Raw genomic sequence first — 22,791 nt, 5'->3', positions numbered from 1 at the left:
ACGTGTGTGTGTGTGTGCGTGTGTGTGTGTGTGTGTGTGAGGGAGAGAGAGAGAGAGAGAGAGGGAAACAGGGGACGTATATGTGCACGTTTCCGTTATTTGACAAAGCCAAGTCCTGGGATCCTATGGCTTTTTCAGATTGCCCTCACCTCACTTGTAGTCTGCTGTGATATGGCCTATATATCAACTCTAATCTGCAAATCCTGGCCCTTGGAATCCCCTGGTTTGATTACAGAAGAAACATTCCCAAGGAAGTAAGCGAATCAGCTATGGAACATCACCAAACTTCAGAGGTTTATGGTGGCAAGGAAGGGCCCCACGAAGATACCTGCCAGGGGAAATCTGGTCAGCACATAATTTCATGCAGAAAAAGAAAAAAACATTTGAAAGTCTGACCTTTAAGCTAAAAGGTTGGCATCAACACGTACACACTGTTTTACAATCTGAAATCTATGCCTGGAAGGTTATTCGATTGAATGTGAGTATTTCAGAAAAATAAAGCCGCTGGAATATTCTATTAGTTCAAAAAGTCTAAGGGAAATATACTTAATTTACCTGTGAAAACCAAGGTAGGCAGCATTTGGGAAGATTTTTTCTTTATTTGTTTGTTTTGTTTAGACTTGGAACCTGCCTTTCAGGAGTAAAATGAGAGAGCTTTAATCCCTAGGAAAAAAAAAAAAAATTCCCAAATACATCATAGAATCTAGGATAATCCTTCATGAAGTCAGAAGCAAAAAAAGAAAAAAAGAGAAAAATAACTTCCTCTACCATTAAAAATAACCACAACAGCAACCCCGATCTCCATCCTTTCATTTCCTCACGTCTGACATTCTGCAGATGACCGCCCTTATTTGTCCCTACATGTTTTCCAAAATATAAAAGTGAAATAGAGTCCCAAGGGCACTGTACTTGAAAGGTTATGAGAGTTAGAGAATTTTAACCATGCCTGCCAAATCAGCAGATGGCTTGTGATTATAATTATATGCATCAATAAAACGAATAATCTTTACAAAATTTGAATTTCTACTAAAGTAAGGGATTTAGTAAGCAGATGCAACAGAATGCATTTTCTTTAACCCTTTTGGTAGACACTGGTATCTTTCACACACACAAAAAGATCAAGGGCTGTGCACAAAATAGGTTGCATCCTCTAATTTTTGCCCCCTTTCTGAAGTAGTCATATTGTCAGCCTCAATCTTTCCTTGATTTCATGTTCTTCATGAACACATTTCCTTCTCACCCCCTTTCCCCCCTCCAGAATAGAAATGTTTCGACTAATTCCTACCATTGTCTGATATTTGAAAGAAGAAAATTTAAAAGAGGTAAATGCCTTCATTCAAATTCATACCAAATAGACCATAGAAACAAAACAGCAAACAGTGGATGCATCTTTCTAGCTGATGGCATTCTTTACAAATTAGGTTTTCAATAACACAATTTTTCATTTTTTGTTTTCTGGTTCTCTTTAATCTACATTCCAGGAAAGAAAACACTGCTTCTTCTATCTAAATAATTAACTATTTCATTTCTGCATAACATTATAAGTATCGATAACTAAGTTTTGTCTCATGCCAAGCATGAATTCACTCATACAGAAACTGGATACATACGTGATACCTTTGAAAAAAAAGATAAGGCAAGGTTTACTGGCCTTTAGCCATGTTTCTCCTTCATGGGGAAAAACCCAAAATTTAGGAAATGAAATTAAACTTTTAAATTTTGGAAAAAGTGGAAAAATGTATCACAGAAATCTGTATACTCATTTTTTAATGAAATCATACTGTAAATGTTTTTCATGGAATTACCAAGTGTAACTCTTCAATAGTGTATCAATTAACGTGCAGTTCACTATGACAGACCAACAAATACAATATGTGGGAGTTTTTGGAGAACATGTATTCTGTGCAGTTAGCTCTGGCCCCTTCATATTTACACTATATAAATCAAATAAATTAAAATGTTCTGATCTACAAAGCTATTATATGTTGTAGATAACCCTATTCAATAGTATAAATAAGTTACTAATAAGACTTTGAAGGCATTGACAGTTTTGTGGGTCAACCCAATTTACTTGTGGATATACAGGATTTATGAGCTCTTAGCTCCAAAATTCTCTCAAAGTTGCACCTTATATGTTGCAGGTCGAATCCTATGAGAACAGATATTCCTACAATCACAGTCTGGAGAATTAAACCGAAAAAGTAATAATTCTTGCCCAGAAGCTTATATGTTTGACGCAAAACCTGAGAGCACAACATTCAAATACTTACAAAGAAATTAAAAAAAAAGAGTTCATTGAAATGGAATTTTAAGACATTCGACAGTAAACTATCTTCAAGTTTCTTTATGCAGGTGTTAAAATATTTTTCAATCATAATGTCTTTGGAAAAAGAATTTTTTTTAACCAAATCCCAAGTATCAACTAAAAGAAACCACCTAAGCCAAAACCTTATGAAATAAATCCTAAAGGGGCAAATAATAAAGATACTAATATTAAAAATAAAAAAGAAATGAGGGGTAAACCTAATAATCTTATTACCTGAAGACCTTTGCTATAATTAACTACTTAAATTATAGATATGCCATTTGAAATTAGATAAAATTAAGTATTTCCGCTTACAGAAAGTTAAAGTTGAAATGTCATGAAATTCTAATGTATACTTTTGATTGCCATTAATAAAAGTATGCACAATAAGCCAATTTAATCATATATACTTAATGTTACACTTAGTATGTTTAACTTGTTACCTTAGACTGGATATGGGCACTCAGCCATGTAAAATGGAATTTTCACAATCCTTCAAGGAATCTCACAACATTTAAGGCTCTGGAAGGGAAAACATGAGAGAGTTCTGTACTGACGGAAGCGGACGTATAGTGAGTATATAACATGATACTGGGATGTCCAATTATTGTCTCAAACTCCAAGAGAAAGTTAAAAAACAAACACTTTTTGAACACCTACCATATACCAAGGACTTTAGATACATTATCTTATTTAATTTTCACATGAGTTATAAGGCAAGATTTATCTACCCTGGCCCCCCATCTAACAGACCAGGAAACCAAGGCCCAGAAGAGTTAAATAACTTATTCACGGCCACAGACTTAGTAAATGGTGGAACCAGGTCTCAAACACATGAACTTGAGAAGGGGATGTCGTAGATTCTCTCGTTGCTTGTGTCGCTCATGTGGCACCTATAGTGACTTCTTCTCTAGGAAACGCTTTATAGGTCTTCCTAGATCGTAGACCCTTAGGTGTGAGAATGAGGTTCCGATATCACCCACAGCACCCAGTACAATCCTTTGAACCACGTAGTTTTAGTAATACTCATTTGTCAAATAAGTGGATCTAAATAAAAGTTCCTTCTGTCAACAGAAATTAAGTTCCTTAAATTTCTTTAAAGAAAAAAGTTATAAAGCAGATAAATCCACTTTCTTGGTGTATTTCCATAGTTGAAATTTTTTAAACTCTCTCAAATTCAAGAATAATACTTAGAGAAACAAGTTCAAATCAGCCAAAGTAATGATCTGTGCCCTCTCATCTTAATTACAACACAGCCCTATTTTGTGTTGAGGGATAGCAACTACCTTTCTGTGAAAGTTCCACTCGGTTCTGTCCACAGTGAGGCAACTGCACAGACTTCAGTCAAGTTTTCCCACCCTTTGTTGTACTGGTGAGGACAGGGGAATAATATTTATAGCCAACCAGAAGGACTGTGTGTTTTTGGAACAATTCACTCCTGTATTAATATGATGAACATTAGCAAGTACAGAAAAATATCTTATAATACCTGAGACCCAAATCCAAAATCTTCACAACAGAAAAAAAATTCCCGATATATCTAGAATGCCTGGAAGAGGAAATTAGCTGCATAACTCTACTTGAAACTAAAATTGGTAGGTTGCAATTGTAGCCATTGTCAGATAGCTTGCTTTTCCCATGATTTCTCCCACATTGATGAGACTACTTGTGAGAAAGATCTTAATTTAGTAAAATTGTAGTGTATCTTCCCCACATATATTTTACTTGGCATTACTAAGACACTGTCATACCTGTTCACAAAATTTATTTCCTTCCCAATTCTGGTTACTATAAAAATAATAGAGTTTGTAATATATAATATAGGTTATATACTATATACACAGTCTTAAATGAATTATATAAATAGAGTGAATGTTGGGAACGCATTTAGAAGAAGAAAAGTACTTTGAGACCAAAAAAAAAAAAAAAAAAAAAAGGAAGAAGTCTGTGACCTCTGGTCACCCAGACCATATTATAAACCCCTATCATGAATCTCTCGTGAATATTAATAATAAGTGATTTATTCTGTATCCTAAAATCTCTATATTCTTATGTAAATAAAAATGTTTCAGGGCAAGTCATGCCAGTTAGCAAACTGATTTCTGCATCACATGGAGAGTTTTAATTTATGAACAAATGATTAGGACATGCCATTCTAATATTAAATGACAGTGGTTTTAAAAATTCAATCCTGACACTGATACTATGAATCCATCCATTTTAAAAACACCACCCTTATGTTAACAATACTTTTTAAAATGTTTTCTGTGAGATTGTCAGAGTTTATTAAGCCACTGACAATCCACTAAGCTGGCAGTTCTTAGAATAAAATATTTCATTTACCTGAATGTCTTGTAACAATATCATCCTCTCTTGAACTAAACGTCCTCTGAGTACACAAGTCTAAGGCAGACAGACATTTCAGCAAGGCAAATAAGACTTTCTGGCAACTTCCTGTTGCCATATTTCTCCAAAGGATCCTGCAATGTTATACTTCAACACTGCAAATGCATTTTTCCAAGGGACACAGTAAGTCAATGCTGCTCAGTGTCAGAGAGCTTTGATTTTTTTCCCAAGTACAGCAAGCAAATAACCACTAATCCTATTCAATATTACAGATTCGCAGCAATGATTTTATTTGCAGATCCAAGAGAAATGGAACACAGGAAGAACAGAGACGCCTTTATTTTCTTGTTTTGTTGCGTTTGATGGATTGATTTTTAAGATACTGATCAAGGAAATGGTTATCCCACAAATGAAATTAAATATACCTTAGCAGATGGGACGATTTTACATTGACAAGAATGAACCTCACTGCACGCATTCCTGCTCAAGGTTTCCATTATCTTTTAAAAGCAGTAGGACTAACTAAAATCAAAGTTGCCTGACGCCTCTGAAAGTTTTTCAAACCTGCACACACACCCGAATGGTCATCATTTGTGAAAGCACCGTCTCTCCCACAAACAGCCTACCTTCCCAAATTCAAGTTCACTTGCATTTTGGGGTACACTTTACTTCTGAAATTCAAAAACTTTTATGAAACGGCAAAACAAAACAACAATAACAACAACGCAAGAGCATTGGTCACTGAAGCAACATTTCCAGAAGTGATAGCAAAATCCCTTCATTCTGACCTACTTGTCGAGAACCGGACTTTCAGCCCCACGGTTAGGCTCAGATTTGTTCTACTTTCTCCCTAGGGCTTAATTGCCAGACTGACTTACCCGTGCCTCCTAGCCTTTGTTCTGCCTCTCACGCTGACATCAGGGAAGCAGTGATGTAGAATAAAGCAGGGGTGGGCTAGGTTAGTCCAGTGTTTGTGTCGTTGTGTGGTGTGCAGGGACACTCTGTGATACTCTAGTGAGCTGCTAAGCTTTTTTTGTAGGCTTTGTGTCATTTACTTAACGACCAATCTCATTAGCTGCCAGGGTACAATGGGCTGATGCATTTTCTATGTACATACTCTACACAGTGACCCTCAAGGTTGCCGAAGGTCTATTTAATCAGTCAAATGCTGAATATATTTGCAGTAAATCACTAAAAAAAAAAAGAAAAAAAATATATGGGACTACCGAGGTATCTTACAGGCTTACTATTTACGGGTGGTTATTTGCAGGTAATAAAATGCATGCATATTTAGCCAAAACAAGGGTAGAGCAGGCGAAGATGAATTATCTAGCTTGCACTGGTGACCTTAATTTTAGGAAACTTTCAGAATCAAAGATATTTTCTGTTTGCAAGGAACCCCGATTTAGAAGGTAATTTCTGCCTTGGGATAATCATATTAGCAAAACAAAAAAGAATTGCTCTCCTTAGCAGCTTCTCCTCACTCCAAAGTCACCCCCACCTCCGTCCCACCCCCTGCCCCAGCAGCCTCAGAACTGGCAAAGTTGCATTTATGCCCTCTTTCAGTTACAAGGTAAAAACCCTTTTAACTCCTATGAAAAATGAAATACTGAGAGCACGATGAATGAGGACAGCTGTCCATAAGTATCAGGGAGAGTTCTATTGTCCAGCTTGTCCCTGGATAAAATGAATACTTTACAGCAGAGGCTGTTCAGCTTGGCTAAAGAGTATGGGGAGAAGGGGAGGAGGTCACTGGAGATTTCGCACACTAATTTAATCTGGGAAAAGGACAGCCTCTGCATCTCCCTTGAACAGACTGGCAGCAATCTGGGCCCCCACAGAACTATCTCCTTTTGCCTGTGCTCTATTTATTCCTTATCTCTGTTTACCAACCGCTAGGTCCCTTTCATTCACACCACGAGGCCGTTTTCCTACTATCAGTCAGCAGCTGACACTGTGGAAGAGCCTCAAAGGCAAAAAAAAAAAAAAAAAAAAAAAAAAAAAGATCAAAACTAAACCAAAGCTGTATAAACAATGCAACAGTACAAGTAAATGCATAAACCCTGATTCTTAACCCAACCCACAGGGTGCAGACAGAATCTTTATAGTAAATCCAACAAACCCACCACAGTGAGCTATGGGCCACAGAGAAAGAAAAGTCAAAAACCATTCATGAAATCACCATCCAAAAAGAAGTGCTAAAATGTACGCAGGCTGCTGCAGCCGCCTACCTTCCAGGGATGTTCTTATCTCTATCATGGATCAATTAACTGGCAACCAGGAAACATTCACCTTGCCTGAGAGGCAAGCTATACATTTCTAAGGGAAACCTCACTCTCATTAAAATGCTGGCAGACGAAAAAAAAAAAAAAATCCACCAATACAATCATAAGTTAAAGAGGATTCAACATTAACTTTTCCCACGCCTCATCACATTGACTTCATTGAAATGATTCAAGAAACTGGGCATTAAACCTCCATTACTTTTACATAAAGATACTAAAAAGTCCTGGGCAATGTAGCCAATGAGATCTTTTTTCCATGTCAAAGTGCCTAACAGCAGAGGAGTTGAGAAAAGCCTACTTCATGTACAACTTGGTATCTTTTGAAGTCCTCTGCAGGATGTGAGTGAAAACAGAGACCGAGGCAAATAATTTGAAGTGTAGAAGGATAAGAAAACAAAACAAATGTTATTTTGAACCCTGCAACTTTTGAGTAACTATGAATTTTGAAGCTAAAATGTGCTTTACTTATATTCATCTTGAGTACCCAAGAATTGTGATTATTTCAACAAATGGGAGAATGCCACCTAACATAAGTAGTTCATCGAAGTGATTCAGAATGTATATGACTCAGGGTATATATGTGCATATATTTTAAACAGAGATACACGTACTGCTACCCATGTATACCGTGCACAAAATCAGAAATGCGTAATTTCTATTGCCTACAACCCCCTACATTAAAAACTGTGCCTGACTTTAAATTTCCCTGAGTTTTTTTCTATCACTGAAATGATTGGAAATGATTGGTTATTGTCATAAAAATCAACACCGTATTGACTCAATCACTAAGACCTTTACCAAAAAAGGGAAGACAAAATGTAGCTCATTATCCAGGATGATCAATTGGACCAGCTTTCAGTTTGTGTTTTCACCTATATGCATTATGAGCAATGAAGTCTTTACTACTTGGATCCTTTTTTCCAAATGAATTAATGAATTAAATTTATCCTTTCGCCAGCTGCTAGGCAGCAGATGGAACCATTTCTGAAGCCTTGTTGAATTCAATCCATAAAACTCATTTCCTAGGATTAGCAGTCCAAAGTTTCTTTTAATGTTTATATACCGCTTGGGATTTTGAATTTCATGATGTTAAACTTTCAATTTAACTATTCTTTTTGCATTTCATATCAAACAATTATGATCTTTTAGACTTCTGTAGCAGACATGGCAGGTCACATAAGGACAAGAATTAATTTCAAGAGCAATAAAGTCATGCAAGTTACATTTTTTGATGTTTGCTCACATTGCCCTACTACCATGGAAACTATTTGCACTGAGCTCTCATATTAATGTCAACCTAAAGAATTATATATTTAATAGATTGTGATTTTTGTTTGTTTACTCATAAACACTTTAAAGCTGTAGACAGGAACACTGATTAACATTATGGAAGTTTAAAGTTTTGCAATTTAGTGATGAGTACCATAGTTACATTTTCTGCAACTAACTACTGTGTGTACCAGGTTCATTTATCTAATAAGAATTTAATTCCAACCTTTAAAAAGGGTAATCAAGCCAATTCCACAGAGTATGTAGATATGGAATTTGTGGAACTGTTTACTTTTTAAAGAGCACGCTACCATGGACAGCTCCAAACATTTCTCTTCCTTTTCAAGTTCTTTACACTTACAAATGTCTAATTCAAAAAGAACCAGGAAACTTTAAATCTTACTGATGGATGTTAGAGCAGAATAGTAACAACCACTTTTCAAAAAAAAAAAAAAAAAAAAGAGGATTCCTTTAAACATAACTAAATTAGAATCTCATAAAAGTTCCAATGTGTTCTGTAGAAACGTTTTAAATACAGCCACCTTATGCTCTCCAAGGTACAGTGTATCCAGATTTAAAATATAAAAGCTTTTAAGCTTAAAACGATGCTGCTTCTATAACATGAATACAACTAAAAAAGAGTGAGTCACTCTTATGTGCAACAGTGATTTCCGCTAATTTGGCAAGAAATCTATATTAATCTAATATTGGAGTAAGCCAAGAAGGCCACATCATAATCACCACTGACTAATTGAATATTTAGAAGAAGGAGAAAAAAGATCACTGGTAATCTTAGGTTACATACATAAAAGTAAGATCATATGCAGATGATAGCTGCAAGGAAAAAAAAAAAAAAAGAAGACAAAGTCTAGTTTCAGTTTTATTTTAGACTATGAACCTGATTATTCCCTGGAACTCATTTACTTTTCTTCTAACATAAAAATAGCATACACAACTGTATTCAAGATTTGTTCACCATTTGTTTTTCTTTTTTGTTTCCTGGATGTTGTAGTGCTAGTTATGGCCAAGATGAGATTTGATATAACTTTTTCTGACGATAAGCCTCTATCTTTTCAAAAATCAATACTGGAGAAGTTATTTTACATACTTTGCTATTAGCTGCTTTGTTCCTTGAAACTGAAAAAAAGCTCACTACACCCTTTTACGAGACTTCTATTATTTTCACGTGTATCAAAGCAAGCACGATTAATAAATGCCTTGTTAGGACGAAAGGAATATGAGGCAAAGTCCTGTTTATCAGGGTATATTTTCTCTCTCCTTTTACTTCACTGAACTCATCCTTCTGTAAAATTTTGTTCAAGGCTAGTATTAAGTCTTTCTCATTTTTCAGCCTTTTCTAATATTACTTTTTAACTTTCTAAAGAGTCTTCTGACATCTGCATTTATCAAAAAATGAACCGTATCATTTTTTAAGGAAGCTGTTCTTATTCAATTCTCGAAACGTTCAAAGACAGGAATATAAATACAATACTTATCAATTCAAATTTCTTCGGGACTTCCCATAAACTCTTTGCCTATGTGCAGCCACTACCAGAATTTTGACTTTTCACAACAAAACCATCCTTTTGATGTTGGTTATTCATTTATAGAAATAACTGACATTATTGTGTTGACAGCCCCCCCTCCCCCCCGCCAAAGATCTCTATTCTAGTGAGATGTCAGATGTGGGATCTTGCTGGTAATTTTTGTGTCGCAAAGAAAACAGTGTAGCAAGTATGACTTCATCTCAAATATTCTCTGTTGCAAATTTGCACATTTCAAAAATGTATATGAACAAAAGTGTTACTGATGCAGTATAAATGCAATTGCACCATGGCATTTTATTCTGAAATCCTTCTCAAAGCAGATACAATAACGTTTTTTACCAAAAAAAAAAAGAAAAAAAAAGGAAAGAAAGAAAAGAAAAAGGAGAGAGAGAGAGAGAGAGAAACAGCATTTAAAATAATGACCAAGTATATATACATCACAGCAGAAACCAGAGAAGTTCAAAAACAAACATCAGAAAAACCATCAACCACTTCTAAACTTCAGCCTTTAGTAGTGTCTTTTCTTCCCCCAGAAACAAAACTAAACATTACAACTTAAGACATGAAAACTTCCTAAATTTCCGAGTGCCTTAAACGTCAGCGTAAACAGTACGCGGCTCCAAAGTTTTAAACTTACTTTTTTGTTTGTTTCCAAAACTTATATTTCTCGCCTCCCTTGTGTGCTGAACGGAAACACTAAAGCTGTGTCTTTGAAAGGTAGTTCCCATGATATGACATCCAGTGCCTTTGACTGCTTAGAGATAAGCACCTCCGTTTGTGTCCCCTCTTTACGTCACACCTCCCTATTCAGACCTTCTCAATATGATTCACATTTGCACATCAACAGCCTCATGCGCATACACAGATTTTTTTTCGGCTCTGGGCCCAAAACTTTCACTTTAATTTCCATCACATGATTGCTGTGGCATATGTCCTTCCAAACCTCCCATATATCAGTCATCATGCAAATGAGACCGAATATCACTCCTCTGCAGCAGATGGCCAGGGATGATAACAATGGCTCAACAGAGGAGATTCAATGTCCCTGACTTTATCGCCACGGCAACAACAACCTAAAATATATGTAATGGAAGTGGTGCTTATTAATTTTGCAGGCTCGAGTGTTCTGATTTTGTGAGTGAATGGGCTGCGTTAAAAAGGGGGCTGTGTCCTCCTGCCTCTAGAAGACTATCTATAAAAGCCAGGGACCTGGAAATTATTTTCAGTGACTAAGAAGGCAACAGCCTAGCAATTATTTGAGTAATTAGGTATAATTCCTCCCTGTAGGCCTTGTACCCTCCTGTGCTTGCTTCACAGAAGCTCACGAATTAGACAGGCACAGATACTGAAAAGAAAAGTGCCTCAAGATACAGCGGGAGAGCTCGCAGGAGCCCCGTCACTTGGCCTCCACCAGGCTTGGTAAACACAAGCCCCAAGCTACAAGTAAATAGAGGCCCCGCTTCACAAACACAGACCAATTAAAATGACAAAGGCAACCACACTTCTGGGTGGAGCTTAGCAAAGCTTTATTCTGCACCAGACTCCGTGTGAGTCGCACACAGAATGGTCTCTTAGTTCAGAGCCCCACAGCCCTGTCTCCAGGACTGGCTTCAGGACCGGACGCTGCTGTCCTTCCCTCCGCGGGGTGCGCTGTCCTCCGTCGTCACCAGCGAGGTTTTTCACGCTGCTGCTTTAAGCCTTGACTCCGAGTGGCTATTTGATGTGTTTCTCCCGCCCCCAATAGCATTAAATAAATCAAATAACGGAAAAACAACCGATCCTTCAGAATTTCCAACGAGCCCTTTTACATTTTAAGGAATGACTACCAAACTCACAAAAACAGGTGGGGCTCTCACGAAACGTGTCAGGCTGAAACACTGAGTGAAGAGTCTTGTCTCCAAATATTTCCCCAGAACTATTTTTAAAACACCCTCGGCAATATGTTCCTACGAACCAATAAAAAAAAAAAAAAAATGAAGATTTCACTTTTGTTTGTTTGTAGGGTTGAACCACACAGCCACATTTTTAAAGTTTGAGTCCACTCACTTTTCTTAAAAGCAGTTTTTAAGAAAAACCACCATGGCCGTCTCCTAAAAGCATACCAGACTCTGTCTATAATAGAAAAGGAAAAGAAAGCACATGAATAAGAACTGACTTCCCTACCAGAGGAGAGCTATGAAAAGTCTTTAGAAAGAATTAAAAGCTTCTCGCATCCGTTCAACATGGAAGAAACCTCAGAGACACTGTGCTAGGCTCTCTGTACAGAAGAGGGAAAAGGGAGATAAAAGATAGTAGGACCTAAATACATAGTTTGAGACCCTTGCCCCCCATCGTTCCCTTACCCGGTTTTGGTTTCAGGAAAGGCACCCCCTCCCCACCTCCCACCTGTTCTGGCTGGCCCTGGCCCGCCTTCTGAGCGCATGCCCTCCAAGGAATCGGAAGCACATGCCCAGGGACAGAATTCCTTCAGCCTCTTATGCTAATGGCCTCCAAGTCTGTATTAATTAAAATAGAGCAGTCGACTCCTTCCTTAAATTGGGTACAACATTAAATACTTTACAACCTGACCTTAAAAATAGTTCCATTTAGGGGCACCTGGGTGGCTCCAGTCGGTTAAGCGCCTGACTCTCGGTTTTGGCTCAGGTCACGATCTCACGGTTTGTGAGTTCAAGCCCCACGTGGGGCTCTGCACTGACAGTGCAGAGCCTGCTTGGGATTCTCTCTCTCGCCTTCCCTCTCTGCCCCTCCTCTGCTCACTGCTCTCCCTCACAAAATAAATAAATTACATTAGAAATATTAAAAAAGTAGATCTATTGGCCATGTGAGGGGGTGGGTACAGTTAGGCTCACTTTCCTTCCTAACATGAGGGCTATCAATCAATCCATCAAGGTTTTTGCAATACATTTGGCATTGTAAATAGTATAACTGCCTAGTGCAAAATTTCACTGTGCTATTTAAAGGCAATACTACAGGGGCGCCTGGGTGGCTCAGTCGGTTGAGCGTCCGACTTCGGCTCAGGTCATGATCCCATGGTTTGTGAGTTCGGGCCCCACATCGGGCTCTGTGCTGACAGCTGGGAGCCTGGAGCCTGCTTTGGATTCTGTGTCTCCCCCTCTCTCTCTGCCCCTCCCCCCATGCGTGCTCTGTCTCTCTCTGCCTCTCAAAAATAAAGAAAACTAATAAAAAAAAATTTTTTTTAAATAAAGGCAATACTACAGTGCAAGGACAAATTAGGAACAGCCAATGTCCAATATGAAAATCCCCATACAGGGAGTATACAGCCCCTTAAATGCCACTCTTTCAAATGAATCCCTTTACTGTGGTATCAGTTATACCATTAGTGAACCCTTACAAGATGGAAACGATGTTGCCCCAGGTACATCTGATGACAACATGTATTTCTAGCTGAGACATGAGCCACCTGATCAGTATCAGAATTTTAATGGATATTATTAACACTGAAAGATACGTATCATCTAATATTGGAAAATTTTTAAATCACGGCTTTACTGAAATATAAACGGCACACCAAATTATTTACCAATTTAAAGCATCCAGTTCAAGGATTTTTAATATATTTATAGTTATGCGACCATTTACCACCCCAAAAAGAAATGCCATAACTGTCGGCAGTCACTTACTCTCCATTCAATACTGGCCAATTTCCTCCTTCAAATCCAGGCAACCACTAATCTACTTTCTGTCTCTACGAATCTGCGTTTTGGGGCATTTCACAATATTATCCGGTATCTTTCCCTTTGTAACTGGCTTCTTTCACTTAGAATGATACCGTTAAGTTTCATCCCTGTAGTAGCATGTGTCCATACATTTCTCTTGATTACTGAATGATAGTGCATTGTTTGGACATACAACATTTGATTTATCCATTTGCCAGCTGAGGGACATCTCCGAATGATGCTGCTAACACATACTTACCTGTTTTTGTGTGAAGATATGTTTTTCTTTCTCTTAGGTATACATCTGGAAGCGGAATTGCTGGGTCATTTCATAACCCTATGTTTAACTGGACCTTCCAGATTGTTTTCCAAAACAGCTGCACCATTTTACATTCCTATAGGCAGTGTATAGGGTTCTAATTTCTCCACATCTTCACCAACACGTGTTATTGTCTGTCTTTTTTTTTTTTTTTTTTTTTTTATGGCCCTCCTAAGGCATGTAGATTGGTATCTCTTGGATTTGATTTGCATTTCCCTATTGACTAATGACACTGAGCATCTATTCAGGTGCTTCTCGGTTATTTGTATATCTTTTTTGGAGAACTGTTTATTCAGATCTTTTGTCCATTTTTAAATTGGGTTATTTGTCTTTTTTGTAATTGAGTTGTAGGAATTCTCTATATATGTATTGTAGATTCAAGTCCCTTATTGGATATATAATTTGCAAAACTTTCTCCCATTGTATGGGTTGTCTTTTCAGTTTCTTGATTTTGTCTCTTAAAACACAAAGGTTTCTAACTTTGATGAAATCCAATTTCTCTGTGTGATTCTTACTCTTTCTCCTCTGAGTCGTCTTGAAACCCTTGTTGAAAATCAATTTACCATACGTGGGAATTTATTTCTAGACTCTATATCTTATTCTGATGTTCTACACATCTATCTTTATTCCAGTGCCACACTACTTTGAATACAGTAACTTTTGAAATTGGGAAGTGTGACTCCTCCGGCTTTGTTCTTTTTCAAGGTTGGACTATTATGAGTCCCTTGAATTTCCATATGGAATTTAAGATCAACTTGTCACTTTCTGCAAAGAAGCCGGCTGTGATTTTGAAAGGGAATGTGTTGAATTTGTAGCTCACTTTGCTTACTATTGCCATCTAAACAATATTCAAACTTCCAATCCAAGAACATGTCTTTCTATTTATTTAGGCCTTCTTTAATTTCTTTCAACAATGTTTTAGAGTATTCAAAGTTTTACATTTCTCTTGTTAAATCTCTTCTTGAGTATTTTATTCTCTTTGATGTTACAATATGTAAACTTGTTTTCTTTCATGTTTTGTTTATGGCTACTGTATAGAGATATATTTAATTTTTAGGTTTATTTTGTAACTTCAAACCTTACTGAACTTTTTTAGTTCTAATTATTTTTCCAGTGGATTCCTTAGCATTTTCTTTTCATACTTTTTTTTTAATATTTATTCATTTTTGAGAGACAGACAGACAGACAGAGAGCAAGTGGGGAGGGCAGAGAGAGAGGGAGACACAGAATCCAAAACAGACTCCAGGCTCTGAGCTGTCAGCACAGAGCCTGACACGGGGCTCGAATTCACAAGCCATTAGATCATGACCTACACCGAAGTTGGGCACTTCACAGACTGAGCCCCCCCCAGGCACCCAGCATTTTCTGTATACAAGTCTATATACAACAGCATGTCACTTGCAAATGGATATTGTTTTCCTCTGTCCTTTCAATCCAGATGACTTTTACTTCATTTTCTTGCCTAATTGCCTTGGCTAGAGCATCCAGTATAGTATAGAAGTGGCACAAGCAGACATCATTTTTTGCTTCCCGATCTTAGAGGGAAAGAATTCAGTCTTTCACCACTAAGCATGATGTCAAGCTAATTTTGGAATTCTGAAAGTTCCATTTAAATGCATTTTATTTTATTTTTTTTTTAATTTTTTTTCAACGTTTATTTATTTTTGGGACAGAGAGAGACAGAGCATGAACGGGGGAGGGGCAGAGAGAGAGGGAGACACAGAATCGGAAACAGGCTCCAGGCTCTGAGCCATCAGCCCAGAGCCCGACGCGGGGCTCGAACTCACGGACCGCGAGATCGTGACCTGGCTGAAGTCGGACGCTTAACTGACTGCGCCACCCAGGCGCCCCTTAAATGCATTTTATTTATTTATTTTTTTTTAATTTTTTTTTCAACGTTTATTTATTTTCGGGACAGAGAGAGACAGAGCATGAACGGGGGAGGGGCAGAGAGAGAGGGAGACACAGAATCGGAAACAGGCTCCAGGCTCTGAGCCATCAGCCCAGAGCCCGACGCGGGGCTCGAACTCACGGACCGCGAGATCGTGACCTGGCTGAAGTCGGACGCTTAACCGACTGCGCCACCCAGGCGCCCCTTAAATGCATTTTAAACTCAAAAGCTAATTGCTGCCTGGCACAGTAAACTGTCCAGCATTGGTGTGCTCCCTAGGGAGACCAAAAAAGAAATCCTCCAGCTCTGAAATGTTACGAGTACTTGGCATGGGATTTCTCAAGGTGCTGGTCATAGTTGCTCCCCGGCTCCCCCACTGAACGTGACTTAGGAATGACTAGAGCGGTCTGACACAGGGAGTTCATCCTCCCTGATCCAGGCGGCCTTGGTGGTTCAGACTCTCTCCCAAGGAAGTCAGCAGTGGCTCCCCGGGGATAAGTGGCTAGGTTTTCTTTGATGTGCCTCAGGTTCTGGTAGTAAAGGTCAGGTCGACCAGAGTTCAGTGATGCTGCAAGGTCAAGCTACAGGTTGGACTTCTAGGTCTCCCGCTTTTCACGCTAACATTCGTGAGCATGCTCTGTGAGGCTCAGGTGTAGACGGAACACCTAAATTCCACCCGCTGCCTGAGGTCAAACGAAGCAAGCCCAGCCATAAGAATATTGCCCATCTGGTTCACATTTCCCATTTTTAATCTCGACATATGGACTCTGGGTATCTGCTATAATTGTTTGCAAAAGTAGATGTACTTATAGCCAATAAAATGTAGCAAAATGGAATCAGATATTAGGAAAATTACAGAATCAAATGATATTTTGATAATAAATGGATGATGAGATATCCCCAATGCAGCTACATATTAGCTCAAATGATTCCTGTAACGGTGATGCCATTATCAACAGCAATGGCAGCTAACACTTATCTTATGGGAGGTGCTTTTCATGGATTAATCTGGAAGCCGAGGCACTAAACTCTCGCCAAATTTCCCAGGTACCTACTGTAGTAGAGTTATTGAAGTAGGACTTGACCTCAGGTGCTCTGCCCCTAGGTTCACACTCTTCACCACTAGAACTGCCAATGTCACTCCTATCTGCACCTCATATCAGATCAGTGGCAACCACTAAGGATCTGATGGGAACACTTTCCGGCGAATTCTTTCCCTTTTACCGTTTGGCGTTTTTGCAAGAAACTGACGCCAGAGAAGGAGGTTTGCCTCTAACCTTTGCATCTTATTCTGTGTCTCCTACACCTTTACAAAGCTGTTACCTTCAGGAAGTGAAGATCTTTCATGTAAAATGGACGGAATCAATAAGAAATTTTAAAGATCTTCCTTTGTCAAGTGTTTATGAGGAACCACATGAACACTAAATATAGTTTAAAATATAGTGAAGCATAAAATATTTGCTGAGAAGCATGGTGTGTATATATATATATACACACACACACACACACACACACACACACACACATACATATATATACACAAGTATATATACACTTATATACTTCTCTACTTATGTGTGTATCTCTGACTATACCTATGCCAATACCTACACCTGTGTTTACACTTGCCTCTGTATCTCTTACATGTATATGGATGTATTTGCAACATAGACAATGTCAGATAGATAACGTTTTATTTTGTCACCAAGCAGCTGAATTTCATATTGTCTATGCACTTGGTGGCCAGCTCACTTTCAGTCGGCCTTGTTTTCGTTCACCAAGTGATGTGGACCATCACTCAGCTGCATAAAGTCTTTGGTAAGTTCTCTTTATATACTTTATACATGTGGCAAAATGGCGGCTTTGGGTCATGGACTCTGGTGCTCTGAAAAGAGTCGTCATGGTGATGTGCTCATCCACTTCCTCCTCAGCACCCTTGCTTGTCCTGGGTCATGTTCCCATGGAAAGACCAGCAGTATAAGTACACGGGGCATTTATAAAGTCATTCCAGGTGTGTGCGTCCTTGATTTCTCATTTCTCTGCATACTCCCTCCTTCTACACACACGCACACACGCACACACACACACACACAGCAATTCTTCTAGTTAGATAAATTTGTCCTTAAACTAGTGTCTTAACTCATGCTGCTATTACAGAACATCACAGAGTGGGTGGCTTAAGTAGCAGACATTTATTTCTCTCAGTTCTAGAGGCTGAGAAATCCAAGATCAAGGTGACTTAGTTCCTGGTAAGAACTCTCCTCCTGGCTTGTACATGGCTGTTTTCTCACTGTGTCTTCACATGATGCAGAAAGAGATACATAGTCACTTTCTCTTCTTTTAAGGGCACTAATCCCAACTGGTGGCCCCACCTTCATGACGTCACCCAAATCTAATTACCTCCCAAGGGCCCCACCTCCAAATACCACGACACTGGGGGTTAGGGCTTCAACATATGGATTTGGGGGAGGGACACAAACATTCAGACCATAATAATCAGTTTATTTCCCTCTTCACAGAAGGGCAAGACAAGCCTATTAAATTCCACTTACGAAAAAAGCCCACATTTTGCAGACGGATCATTTGACTTCCCGGTTTCCTTCTTACTGTGATTTGACAGAGTAGACCACAATGTCTCCAACAAAGGACTCTCTGTGGCTTCCACAATTAGTTCTGTAAATGTGTTTGAAGTAAGTGTCTTCATGACTGAACAGTTAGCATTTAAAACAACAAAAAGAAAAGACACAGCAAGAGCGAAAGGCTGGTTTCAGAATGGCCCAAGCAAAACAAACAAGGCTGTTGGCTAACACTCGGAATATCCCCCCGGATGGGAGGTGAGACCGACATGGCACTCTGAATGCCCAGCTGCTGCCACTGACTTTTAAAGAGGTGAGAAAAAGAGAAAACACATCTAAATCATTTGCAAAGCCCTTTAAAATGGTGAACGTGTTTCCAGAGATCACACAACATTTTTCTTAGACTCTGCTGAACAGATGTCATGACCAGAGACTATTCTGGACACACACCCAGGAAATGAGGTAAGGATGGTAAATGTGGTGTGAACTCAGGGCTGTCTCATTCAGTTTTCATCTCTGTTTGACAGCACGGGGGAGGGCTCTGAACAGCGCGAAAATGCCAAGTTTGTTTGATGAGCCTCCTTAGCCACTGCACTGGCATAAGGTCCAAGGCGCTTTTCATTCTCATTGTTCGTTCCATTTCGGGTTAAGTCCCAGACATAAACCTTCTCAATCTTATCAGGAAGTGCAGATTTTAAAGTCCTCATCTTGCTGAGTCACCAACTAGTCACCTTGCTTCCAACTGGCTGTATACGACAGCCCCCCACAAAACCGGAACCCTGGGCTCCGACAAGGCTTCTAGCGTTCTCCCAACTGTCACAGTCCTTCACAAACTCCTCTCACTGTACTTTCCCAACCCTATCTCCAATGCCTTGTTTCAAGCTCTCGTCATCCGCTATCAGAGCCCTGACATGTCTTCATACCCAATCTCTCTGGCAGCCTCCTTCCAGGACATTCTTTCTTTGCCTCCAGCACTTTTTTCCATAAAGCGTATCCAGTTACGGCCATCCTTATGGCTTCCCTTTTCTTCCTGGTACAACCAGGCTGTGTGTCCCAGCTTTGAGGTTGGGTATGGCTGTGTACCGAGGCAGATGTGTTTGTCACTTCCAGTCCAGCCTATAAACTCCCCCGACACTGCGTCTCCAAGCTCTCCTTCCACCTAGTGCACAGAGATGACCTCAAAAGCCATGGGATGAAGATAGTAGGGCCCCAGTCAGAGTCCTGACTGACTGCACAGACCAAACCCCAACGTCCTTTATGAAGCAAGAACTTTGAAGACTATTGTTATGATTTTAAAAAATCAAGCTTGTTAACGTTTGTGTCAATGTACATTTTTGAGTGGATTCCTTATGCAGCTACTGTTGGTCTAATAAATGCATCCCCTGCTTACAAGTTTCTTGTATCTGTAGAATTAAGTCCAAATTTCTTAGTACCACTCGGACCTTCTTAATTTTACCTCAGTGGGCCTCATCAGCTACCTTACCTTCACTCTTTACCCACAGACTGCATGGTTAGCTTCTCACCATTTACGGAAGGGGTCCTGCTCATTCCTGCCTGGGAGCACGTTGATTTAATCTCTAGACTTCATTGAGAAGAGACCATGGCTTTCATATTACAATACATAAATATATATCAAATTGACACGTTGGATGTACACCTTCAAGTTACATAATGTTATATATCAAAGGTACTTTCATAATGAAACAGGAGAGGCATTAAATGTTACTCTGTCTCCCAGAATACTTTTCTCCAAAGATGCTAAAACTTGTCTTACTCCTGTACTCAGGCTATTATACTGGTTGTGGTTTTTCTCCAGAAACCCGAATATAGACAGCCAAGCTTTTGAGGCCTCAGTGCTTCTGTGAAAGGCTTCTTCTGCCTCTTTGGAGCATCACAACGAACGGTGTAAATTTCTGGTACAATGATGCAATGCTGGTGTCCGTTTCCCACCCACATCCAGACTGAGGAACTGACAGGCAATTCTCATACTGCGGGGTGAGTAGATCGGATTATTCTGCCACACAAGGACAGAAAGTGTGGTTTGCTCCTCTTCTCCACTGAAATATCTCCCGGATAGATACACGGATAGCTCAAAAGTACTTTGAGATTTTTAGAGAAAAAAAAAGCTACATCATCCCCAAAAGTTAAGATAGGTTCACAGACCATTGCCTTTGGAAGAAGATTTTGTAAGTCTTCTAAGGCTAGGACTTAGAGTTGTGCCAGCTAACACCCTTGAAGAGAAGGCACTCCGGTGACAAGGTTGAGGGAATCCATTCTATCTTTGCAGAGCTCTGTATGCAAAATGTTGTTCCTCGCATTTAATTATTATTGTGAGGAAATTTGTCGTTACTACATTGCTGTGTGTATTTAATCCTTCTAATTTTTTTTTTTAACGTTTATTTACTTTTGAGGCAGAGAGAGACAGAGCATGAACAGGGGAGGAGCAGAGAGAGAGGGAGACACAGAATCCGAAGCAGACCCCAGGCTCCGAGCTGTCAGCACAGAGCCCGACATGGGGCTCGAACTCACGGACCGCGAGATCATGACTTGAGCCGAAGTCGGACGCCCAAACGACTGAGCCACCCAGGCGCCCCAACCCTTCTAATTTCTTATAATACCACACAGATTTTTAAAGTGAAGACTATTTTACACTCTCTAAATAGTGACATTTTCCAGCTGAATTTATGCCCCAGTATGCTGGGGATAGGGATATCCTATTTCTTAAACATTAAGAAATAAGATGTTAAGAAAAGTGATAGCCAAATGGAATTTATAAATAATAAGTCTCCAAAAGGCCTTACAAATTAAGAAAGAAACATTCATTAAGGTAATTGTTCCAAACAGGTCAATAATGTTAAAAGTTCAAAATTTCAAAACCACTGATCCAAAATGAACAAATGAAATGATACTTGTTGGACTTCCAATGGAAAATCATTTTTTAATTAAAAAGGTATTTTTTTTATAAGACTTTCTTTTTTGAGAGGTTTTAAGTTCACAGAAAACTTGAAAAGAAGGTACAAAGATTTCTCATATCTCCCCAGCCCCCAGAGACATAGAGCCTCCTTCATTATCAACACCCCCCAACCAGAGTGGTATATTTGTGGCAACAGACAAGCTGATGCTAACACATCATTATCACACAAAGTCCACAGTTTACATTAGGGTTCGTTCTTGATGGTATATAGTCTATGGGTTTGGGCAAATGTATCCACCATCATAATATCATACAGAGTAGTTTCACTGCCCTAAAAATCCTCTGTGCTCTGCCTGTTCATCCCTCCCTCCCCACCCACCCCTGACAACCACTAATCTTTTCACTATCTCCACAGTTTTACCTTTTCCTGAATGTTATATAGTTGGAGTCATACAGTATATAGACTTTTTCAGATTGGCTTCTTTCACTGAATAATATGAATGCAGGGTTTTTCCACATCATTTCAAGATTTCATAGCTAACTTTTTTTATCACTGACTAATATTCCATTGTCTAGATATATCATTCACCTTCCAAAAGACCTCTTGGTTGCTTTCAAGTTTTTGGCAATGAACTGCCACAAACACCCATGTGCAGATTTTTGTGAGACATAATTGTTTTTAGCCCCTCTGGGTAGGTACCGAGGAAGACGACTGCAGAGCGTATGGTAAAAGTATGTTTAGATTTGTAAAAAACTAACTGTCTTCAAAGTGGTATGGGTTTGAAAATGAGCACCTGTTGGGATGAGCACTGGGTGTTGGGTGGAAACCAATTTGACAATAAGTTATATATTTTAAAAAATTCTAAATAAAAGAAAAAAAGAGAAAAAAAATAAGTGGAAGTTTATTAAAGCAAAACCCAGACCACCGAGGGCACCTGAATCTAAAGATGCTCAAAGAGTTAATAAGACACAGATTGGAGGAGACATACTGACTCAAGGGAAATGTGAGAAGCTGGCTTTTGAACACCAGCAATGTGTGCGAATTCTCTCCTGCAATCATCTGTTTTCCAGAAAATGCTTCCTCCACCCTGTCCTGAATATGCCTCTCTAATCTCCTGGGATTAGTCGCGGCATCGCAAAGGCACAGAGTTTGCTAAAGAGAACGTAGAAAAAGAAAGAAATGTTAACATAATGAAAATCTTAATATTTTTTTAAATTGTCCAGACAAGGAGCAGTTATTGTGAAATAAAGAGCAAACTTTTCTGCACGAGCTCTCTACCCAACTCATTTTAACTGCACATAGACAATTTCACTTTATATTACTTATTGTTCTAGCAGGGAATACACACTGAATTTAAAAAAAGAAACCTTTGGGGTCAAAATTTGAGTATGTACATCATCTAAATATCATCTAAATAACTTATCTCATTATAAATATATGACATTGTAATGTGTAAGTACGAAAAGAATACTTGGTGTTAAACTCAAAAGAGTTCATTTTTTAAACAACCAAAAATAAAAATAAAACAGTCAAGACAGTAAAAATAATTCAGTGTTTTGTCTTGAGAAGAAGAAAATGTCTACAATTAGGTATTCACTAAGAAAAGAAAGATTGCTTATACATCTTACAAATATTTTCATCAAGTGTCGTAGAATATAAAC

At 38.8% G+C, this 22,791-nt stretch overlaps 1 protein-coding gene across 7 annotated transcripts in view; it reads right to left on the bottom strand.

The window, feature by feature from the left end:
* LOC123586297 (suppression of tumorigenicity 18 protein) overlaps window positions 1-22,791 on the bottom strand; it is a 257,980-nt gene that overhangs the window by 130,480 nt on the left and 104,709 nt on the right. For 2 of the 7 annotated variants that reach the window (XM_045455338.1, XM_045455339.1), the window contains exon 1: window positions 10,390-10,661. The exons of 2 other annotated variants lie outside the window; for them this stretch is intronic. The gene's annotated coding sequence lies outside the window, so the exon portion shown is untranslated. Of the gene's footprint in view, window positions 1-2,748; window positions 2,828-10,389; window positions 10,662-22,791 lie in introns of those variants that run through there. 3 more of the 7 variants (XM_045455336.1, XM_045455344.1, XM_045455337.1) reach the window with 2 other exon arrangements.

Source organism: Leopardus geoffroyi, chromosome C3, assembly GCF_018350155.1.
Source record: "Leopardus geoffroyi isolate Oge1 chromosome C3, O.geoffroyi_Oge1_pat1.0, whole genome shotgun sequence".
Lineage (NCBI taxonomy): Eukaryota > Metazoa > Chordata > Mammalia > Carnivora > Felidae > Leopardus > Leopardus geoffroyi.
This window is presented reverse-complemented; position numbering and strand designations above follow the sequence as displayed.